At 37.0% G+C, this 9200-nt stretch overlaps 1 protein-coding gene and 1 long non-coding RNA gene across 2 annotated transcripts in view; one reads left to right on the top strand and one right to left on the bottom strand.

Moving 5' to 3' along the window:
* LOC135212073 (alkyldihydroxyacetonephosphate synthase, peroxisomal-like) overlaps window positions 1-9200 on the top strand; it is a 132084-nt gene that overhangs the window by 69516 nt on the left and 53368 nt on the right. The gene's annotated exons all lie outside the window — the stretch shown is intronic.
* Window positions 5876-6433, bottom strand: LOC135212337 (uncharacterized). The gene is made up of 3 exons (XR_010313872.1): window positions 6297-6433; window positions 6086-6160; window positions 5876-5964 (listed from the first exon to the last, which is right to left on the bottom strand). It is a non-coding gene; the product is annotated as an uncharacterized LOC135212337 (long non-coding RNA).

Below are 9200 nucleotides of genomic sequence, written 5' to 3'. Positions count from 1 at the left end.
AGAGTGTGTGTTGTGTGTGTGTGGTGTGTGTGTGTGTGTGTGTACACCTGTTATACTCACTGTGATGCCCAACCTGGAATGGGCTTAATAGATACATTGCTACATTATAAGTAAACCATGAATTATTTTTACCATAAAAAATCTTGTATTTAGTCGCAAACACAATATGAATAAATACAGTAGTTATTGAATAAACAGTGCTGGGCTATAAAGAATAAAAGCAAATTGCAATTAGTGATAATTTTAATTATTTTAACCAATATATAAAGAAACAGGATGACTTCAATACTACTATGAAAGAAAATGGCTATGCTTGTGATACTACAAGGACAACTTGATTAGTTGTTAAACGTTCTGTAAGACAGATTTATTTAAGTTGTATTAAAGATTGACTTAATTTGTATTAAACATTTTATAGATATTTTGCTGTGTTTACATTAATATTATTTTAAAATTAATTAATAAATCATTATCATAATAGTAACAGTTGTAAAAGGGTAAGATGATGGTTTGCAGTGCATTTTGTTGGAATTGATATTGAATTGTTTTAGTATGATAATTTAAGGTATATTTTTTTATAACTACTAAATTAGGCAGTGAACTTTTTAAATAGACAGTTACAGTATAAGCATTTTAGGTTGAGGGGTACTGGATGTTTGGTAGTTATAAGCATTTTAGGTTAAGGGGTACAGGGTATTTGGCAGTAGTGTTTTTAGAGGGGATTTTGTATTTCTGCAGTGGTTACTGAAACCTGTCCCTGCAAAAAAGTAGGGGAGAACTGTATATACAGTACATATGTGTGTGTTTGTGCCCTTTTGTAAAAATATTTTTATTTTAATCCTCCTTACTATTAAAAAAATGATGCTATAAGTTAGGTAATATCTACTGGGATTTGATAATAAAGACATCTTTATCTTTAGGAACTATATTGCTCTTCAGTTTTAAATCCCCAAAAGAAGATTTGTTTTTGTGAATGTTAATTGTAACTATTGTAATAATGATTTTTTATAATAATACATCAGTAATAAAAGTAGCTCCATGCCTGCTATATATTTTAGTATACTACTGATGTACTCTACATTTTTTGCCTTGCAGGTCATGCCTTAAAACCACCATCAGGCATTATGGGGCTCCTTACTGATGGTATCAAGAAGATGTACCTCACTCGTATTAGGGGATTTGATATAAACACCATGTGTGTTGCTACATTGCTCTTTGAAGGTACGGTACAGTTGTCTTGAGTCACTCATATTAGGGAATTTGATGTAAACACCATGGGGGTTGCGACATTGCATTTTGAAGGTGATATGATGTAAACACCATGGGGGTTGTCTTCAGCACAGGTCAAAATGCTTTTAACAATGAACCATTGTGTGTTTATAATTTAGACTGTTTTGGGGAAGAAAGTTATCTCCAGCTCTTCAGTCCTTCTTGAGATACAATGAAAATGTCAAGTAGATGATATCTGCACGTGTATTGGGCAAACCTCAAAGCCCCAAAGATTCATATAAGTCAGTATCTATCAGTAATTAGTAAATCATGAAACTCAGAATTTTGGTTATTATCTGCTGATTGGACCTTGTTAGTTTTTCTTGTTAATTTTTGTTTATTAATTCTCTGCTTTTGTGGTTAGGTAGTCACTGATTTTTTTCCCTTTGTCTGTATTTGAAGGTGGGTATTTTGGATAATAACTGGATAACTACTGAATTTGATTGTTTTCTTCCATTATGGTTGTAGTTTGTGTAATGTCTTTTACTTGTTTAAGAGAAGAACAACTATTTAGCTTTTATACTTATGTTTACAGTTATTGCCCACATTATAAGATTTTGCCAAGTTTTTGTTATATTGGTGTTACTAAGTACTAGCTAATTAATGAAAAATAGGTTAGGAATTATTTGTTTGGTCATCTGCTAATGTTAGAATGTATTTTTTGTGTGTTCAGTAATTGAATTATGTTGCCTTTATGGCTGAAGTTACATTAAGTTTTATATCTTTTCATATTCACTCCGTAAGTTCCTTTAGCATTTTCATGAAAATTTTAAAATCAATTTTGCCATTCGTGGTTCATTTACTACTGTTTTACTGTGGCATTTTGTATCCACTTTTCAGAACACAGTTTCTTAGCAGTAGTATTTTGCTTGTTGGTTCCAATGCAGAGCACTGCATTGGAATTGTTGACTTTCACCCTCTTTTCTGTTCAGTGTAAAGATGGTGCAGTGCTGGATAATTAATCTGTGGTTTTATTGAAATTGGAAACCTTATGTACTGTGCATTTAGAACATCCCCAACAAATTCCCTTTTAGCAGAGACAGGCATACTACCTTTGAGACATCACCGCAACTTAATAACACTACATAGATGCCTCTCCCTAAAAGCAGGATCATCATCTGCTGCTACCTGCTTCCTGAATTGTAATCCTAGGATTGAACAGCATGGTGCTAACTCCTTTCCCAAAAAAGAGCCAAATATTTAATTGACCTCTTATAATATATAACACCAGTTTTCCCTCCAACAATAGAAGACCCACCACCTTGGACTGAAACGAATAAAAAATATGTACCACTTGTCTTATCTTCTTAAACAAAATATGACTAATACAGAGATGTGCCGCTAACATGCCCAGAGCACATCTGAAGAAAGGGAAACCAATTCATGGATATACAGATGGCTCAAAAAACAATACTGGAGTAGGCGCTTCAGTTTTCTTGAATAATTAATTAATCAAAGTAGGGCTTCCTTTGATATCATCTGTATTTGCGTTCTCCAGATTCGCGGACTCGACATTCGCGGATTTCTCTCGGGAATGTTTCCCCGCATTATTCGCAGAAAATTTCTTGCCACATTTCGCGATATTTTTCTATGAGAAATATCCACAAATTCCTTTTTTTTTTTTTTTTGTTTTTTTTTTTTTTCTTATAAATTTCATCTTAAAATGCACTTTTTTTGATAAAACTATGAAAAAAACCAAGTATGAAACATTTTTTTAGGTGGGTTTTTCTTTTGTTTTAACTAACGAATAGGCTGTTTTTAGCGTTTTTATAGGGTTCCACCAACATTCGCGGGTTCTAACTATTCACGGGGGTCTGGTGCGCATCGCACCCCCGCAAATACGGGGGGACCACTGCACTGCAGCACTGCAGAACTCTCGGCCATGCAAGCAGCCCTTGATATATATATATATATATATCATATATATATATATATACATATATATATATATCATATATATATATATTACGTTATATATACGATATATAGATACGTAATATATATAATATATATATATATAATACCAGGCAGGTACCCCGGGTTACGACGGGGGTTCCGTTCTTGAGGGCGCGTCGTAAGCCGAAAATCGTCGTAAGCCGGAAACGACACTTGGAATATGCCTTAAAACTAAGAAAAAGTAGTTAGACCTTACCTGTGTGACATGCAAGTAGATTGCATGATGTGTAGTGTGTTATTCCAATGGCAAATGGATGGTTTCTTGAAGGTATAATTCTTTATTAAACTCATGTGACACTAAAAAGCACAATGTACACTACACTTAATCCTTAGGGTATACACTAAACACTGTCACTATACGTATACACATGCATTGCACACTTTGTTAGATCCTGGAGTACACTAAAATCCAGTCTGGTGCTCTGGAAGGTAAAAGTATAAACACAATTAGTACAAAATACTACACAAAGTCCTGAATACAATATGTAAATTATAGATATCAAGAGTAAAAGAGTTAATGTATGTTAATTAATTCCTTACTTTTAGTTTATAATTCCTTACTTTGAGTTATATCAAGAGTAAAAAAGTTAATGTATGTGAATTAATTCCTTACTTTTAGTTTAAAGTTGTCCTGCTATGTAACCCTGGATGGACAAAGTCTTATGTGGCCCCATAGCCTACATCATTCAGGGGGTTCTGGAATGTACAAAAAATAATTAGTATGTCAGTAAGTACTCTATGCATAGTAAGTTACATACAGTAATATGCACCATACAGTGGTTTAATATCACATATATAACATGTATAAAACTTAGTTAATGTATGTTTTAATAATTTCCTTACCTTTTAGTTTTATAGTTTGACATTCATCGTAACCCTGGATGGAACAAAAGTCTTATGTGGCCCCATAGCCTACATCATCAAGTCTGATGCATCAGTCTGATGACAGATTTCATTTTCAAGGTAAATCTGGATGTACAAGATAATTTTGCAAGTAAGTATCTATGCATAGTAAGTTTACATACAGTAATATGCACCATACAGTGGTTTAATATTGTAAATGATTGGTCTACACCCCCTGTTCAGCAGGGAGTGTACAGTATGTATGTAATTCCATGAGGGACCTTGATCACTTATCCCATGTGAGAGATCTTGGTCACTTAATGTATGTTTACTATATGTACTATGTATAATTCCTTACCTTTAGTACAGTAGTACATAGTTTACAGTTGTCGTGCTATGTATGTAGTAACCCTGGACAAAGTTTTATGTGGCCCCATAGCCTGCATCATGGAGGGGGTCCTGGTTTTCTGGAATGTACCAAAAAAAGTATCAAAGTTAGTCATGTTATGTATGTTTAGTAAGTTACATACAGTAACCATACGTACAGTGGTTTATAACATGTACCTACATATGTACATAATCAAACTTGGTTGGAAATTCCTGTAAAAAAAAGTTATACGTATGTAATATGTACTACTGTATGTAAAAACCTTACTGTTCATACTTTGTTACACTACATGTTACATGTGATACGTATACTTTCCTGAAGGGTTTTTTCCATCCAAAAATGGTGCTTCTACTTGTAGTAGTTATCCCTTGATGACACTTGTAGTAACAACCTGGAGTTGATGTGAAAAATGTTGGTTCTGGAAGGAAAAAGTAACAAAATTAGTGTACAAAATATACACTACAGAAAGTTGTGAATGCAATATGTTAATTACTGTAGATATATCAAGAGTGTACTACTAAAGAGTTAATGTATGTATTAATTAATTCCTTACCTTTAGTTTATTATTTGACATCATCGTAACCCTGGATGGGACAAAGTCTTATGTGGCCCCATAGCCTACATCATTCAGGTTCTGGAATGTACAAAAAATAATTAGTATGTTAGTAAGTACTCTATGCATAGTAAGTTACATACAGTAATATGCACCATACAGTGGTTTAATATCACATAACATGTAGTATAAAACTTAATTTAGAAATTCCTTACATAACTTACCAACTTTTAGTGAGTCTCAAAGCTGTTACCTAGGTTGTGGGAGATGGAGGTGGAGGTGTAGAGCATTCATGATAAGGATGCATTCCAAACCTAACTTCAGTGTGCTTTATCACAGATAACAGGCTAGGATGATGATGGGCAGTCTGGAATGAAGAATTAATATTAAAGGACAGTATGTAACCACTTAGGTGGTACAAAATTTATTGTACGTATGCAAACATTAAACACAACTGAGAATTCCTTACCTCCAGCAAAATGAAGACATGTAGGCTATGTAGAGGTCTGGTTTATGTAAGTCACAGGTGCATGCCAGTCTGGAATGATAATGTAATAGTACTATGATTATGTATGTTACCTACATAACATGGTTATTACATATGTATTAAAACATTAATAAAAAAAAACTGTCCTTACCAAATTCTAGTGGTTGGCTTGCTTACTGGGATGGTCATATGGTACATGAGAGTGGGTGGCTGGGCTATGGAGTGGGATGGGCAGGTGGCTTGGGAGTCTGGAATGATAAAAAATATATAAAAATGATAGTTACTACTACTGTAACTACTGCACATGTTTATTACTGTTTGACATATGTAGTGTGTAATACGTATGTTCAATATAAAAAATGAAGAATTCTTTTACCTGAGGAATGGGAGAGGTGATACTACTCGTATCAACTGATTTGGGCTCTGGGGAGGTGATACTTGTATCAACTGATGAGGGAACATCTACATCTGGAAAGAATGATAGGGTACATATATAAGGTGATGTAATTGTAGCATATGTACACTTTTAATAAAATTTCTATTAGCAATTTATAAAACATTTTATACAAATTTGTTAAGGATTCCTTACCTGATGTATAGGGCGAGGCATCAAAACCATGGAAAGGCTCAGGGTCATCTGGGTCACTGTCACTATCAAAGGGGTCTGAAATGGAAAAAAAAAATAATAATAAGGTTATGCAACATCAAACACATTGTACCACTATGTAAGTTAGTGTACGTATGTATGTAGGGTGTAAAACAATTTCCAACATGAAAATGAGAAAAATGAAATTGCTTACCTGATTGTACACGTGCAGGTGGGCGGGCTGATACAGAGGGTCCAGGTACAGGGGGATCTGGAACTGTCACAGGTAGTACAGGGAGATCTGGAACTGTCACAGGTAGTACAGGGAGATCTGGAACTGTCACAGGTAGTACAGGGGATCTGGAACTGTCACCACTTCTGCAATAAAATTACAAATGATGAAAATAATGAAGTTACAATTTACTCTTACATTTAGTAGTTGTTACATTTAAAAAATTAACACATTTTAATATGTACACTATGTTAAACACATAAATTAGTAAAACAGTTCAGAAATTCCTTACCAGGACTAGGAGTGGGAGGTGGTGGTACTGGAGACTTGTGAAAGGAAAGTGTCAAGCCTGGACTGCACACTTCTCTTCGTCTGCTTCTCCTTCAGGGTCTCCCTTGTAGAAAGTCACCAAATCCATGATTCCTCTCTTGATTTTGTCAAAACCTAGAAACGTTAGGGTCTTCTGCCTCAAAAGAAGCCAAGGCTCTCTCCAGATGAGTAAACCCTCTGACAAGCCTTTCACAGTTAATGACCTGGGTTTTGGCTCTGGTGCCGCCTCCTCTTCCTCAATCATTTGTTGTTAAGTTCTAGTAAGTCCTCTGCAGACAATTCCTCTCCATGGGAAGCCAGCAGCTCTGTTACATCATCAGGTTTCAAGATCTAGGTTGCAGCTCTTGCTTAGCCCTACGATCTTCCTCGTCACAGTCTCGACGTCTTCTGCCTGGTCAAAAGCCTTCAAAACTGTGCACAACTGTGGACACAGTTTCCTCCAGGCCCCATTTAAAGTGGTCGTCTTCACCTCGTCCCAAGCACTTGCAATGTTCTTCACTGCATCTGCAATGTTTTGTAGCCCTTCCAGAATTGCTTCAGTGTCCAACTCCTTGTTAGCTTCTATGGCCCCTCAAAGCAACCACTATGGTCCTTCTAAGGTAGTAAGCCTTGAAATTTGCTATTACTCCCTGGTCCATTGGCTGTATCAGCGATGTGGTATTGGGTGGGAGGTACACCACCTTCACATTAGGATGCATGTCGCTCAAATTTGAAGGGTGACCAGGGGCATTGTCCAGGACTAAGAGGGCCTTAAAAAGCAGACCCTTCGAAGTCAAATACCGTCTCCACTGCTGGCACGAAATGGTCATTGAACCAATCTTCGAAGACCATTAAGGTACCCACGCCTTCTTGTTAGATTTCCAAATCACAGGGGAGTTGACTCTTGAAAATGCCCTTGAAAGCCCTGGGATTCTCGGCCAAATACACCAGCAAGGGCTTCAGTTTCAAATCACCACTTGCATTGGCCCCACCCCAAACAGCAAGTCAGTCGCTCCTTTCCAGCTTTATGGCCAGGTGCTGACTTCTCCTCCTTGGAAAGGTACGTTCGATTTGGCATTCTTTTCCAAAATAATCCAGTCCTCATCCACATTAAAGACTTGGTCAGCCGTGTAACCACCATCCTTAATTATCTCAGCCAAACCACCTGGAAAACTTTCTGCTGCTTCGCTATCAGCACTAGCAGCTTCACCTTGCAGCTTCACATTATGCAAATTTGCACGAGCCTTAAAACGGTTAAACCAACCTCTACTCGCGGAAAATTCACCACCAGCACTGCCTTCGCCAAACTTTTTCACTACTGCCCTCATGCAGCGCTCTAGCCTTCTCCTGGATCACACTTAAGCTCAACGCGGAACACGTCGCTGGTTCTGGTCCTCCAGCCAGATCATGAGCAATTTCTCCATTTCAACAATGCTCTGGCTACGTTGCTTCTCGTTTATCACCGTTGACTTCATCGGTGCAGCATCCTTAAACGTGCTTCAGAAATACGTTCCTTATCCTTCACAATGGTTACCACCGTGGTCCTGCTCAAGCCTAAAGAACGGCCTATTTCGGTGTTAGTTTCTCCTTCTCCGAACGCTTTATCACGTCATATTTGACCTCCATCGTGTGACCTTCCTCTTCTTGGATGAACTATCATCGGAGGAAGTACTTTGGCGTTTAGGAGCCATTGTAAATTAGCGAAAATGGCAAGGAATTTCAGCAACGTCTCAGCACACAAACCTAGTGGAATGCAGGCAGGCACGCGATTGAAGTGGCGTCCTTTCGTATTGTTACGCTTGGCGTCCTCGACCGTCCGAGGTCGTGTTCGGTCAATTTACCATACAGTTTAATAGCGTTAATTAATTTATGCACCTCCGCTCAAAAAACTAGTTCTGCATATGAGGTATCATTAAAAAGCATAACAAAACGTCGTAACCTTGGAATTTGTGTTGTAATCTAACCAGAAACTTAGTTTTTTTAATTATGTACTGGAAACAAGCAATGATTTTTCATTATATTTGCGCTTTTGGACTGTTTTAAACTGCGCATCCCAAGCTAGTGTATTCATTCGCCCGCAACTAGTTCCGCATATGCGGCGTCAGTAAAAAAATTCAAAAAATACGAAAAAAAAAAGTGTCAAAAATCATCATAACCTCAAAATTTTTGTTGTAATGTAACCAAAAACATATTTTTATTATGTACTGTGCTAAACTATAAAGGATTTTTATCATAGCATGCGTTTTTTAAAAGCGTCGTTAACTCGGAGCGTCGGAAGCGTCAGCGTCGTAACTCGGAACAAGCGTCGTAACCCAGGACGGAATTTCCATTGAATATTTAAGAAAAAGCGTCGTAACCTCGGAACGTCGTAAGCCGGAACCGTCGTAAGCCGGGACCGCCTGTATATATATATATATCTATCTATCTATCTATCTATCTATCTTATCTACGTAGCGCGGCCACTGCATGGCATCATCTGTATCGTATGCACGCGGTTTTTGTTCGTTCTAACGATATCGTTTCTTAACATAAATTCGGTAGTGATTTCGTTGTATTGTAGTATACTTTATTGTGTTG

The sequence above is a fragment of the Macrobrachium nipponense genome, chromosome 40 (genome assembly GCF_015104395.2).
Source record: "Macrobrachium nipponense isolate FS-2020 chromosome 40, ASM1510439v2, whole genome shotgun sequence".
Classification (NCBI taxonomy): domain Eukaryota; kingdom Metazoa; phylum Arthropoda; class Malacostraca; order Decapoda; family Palaemonidae; genus Macrobrachium; species Macrobrachium nipponense.
Note: the sequence above shows the minus strand (reverse complement) of the source record. Positions and strands in the feature narration are given on the sequence as shown.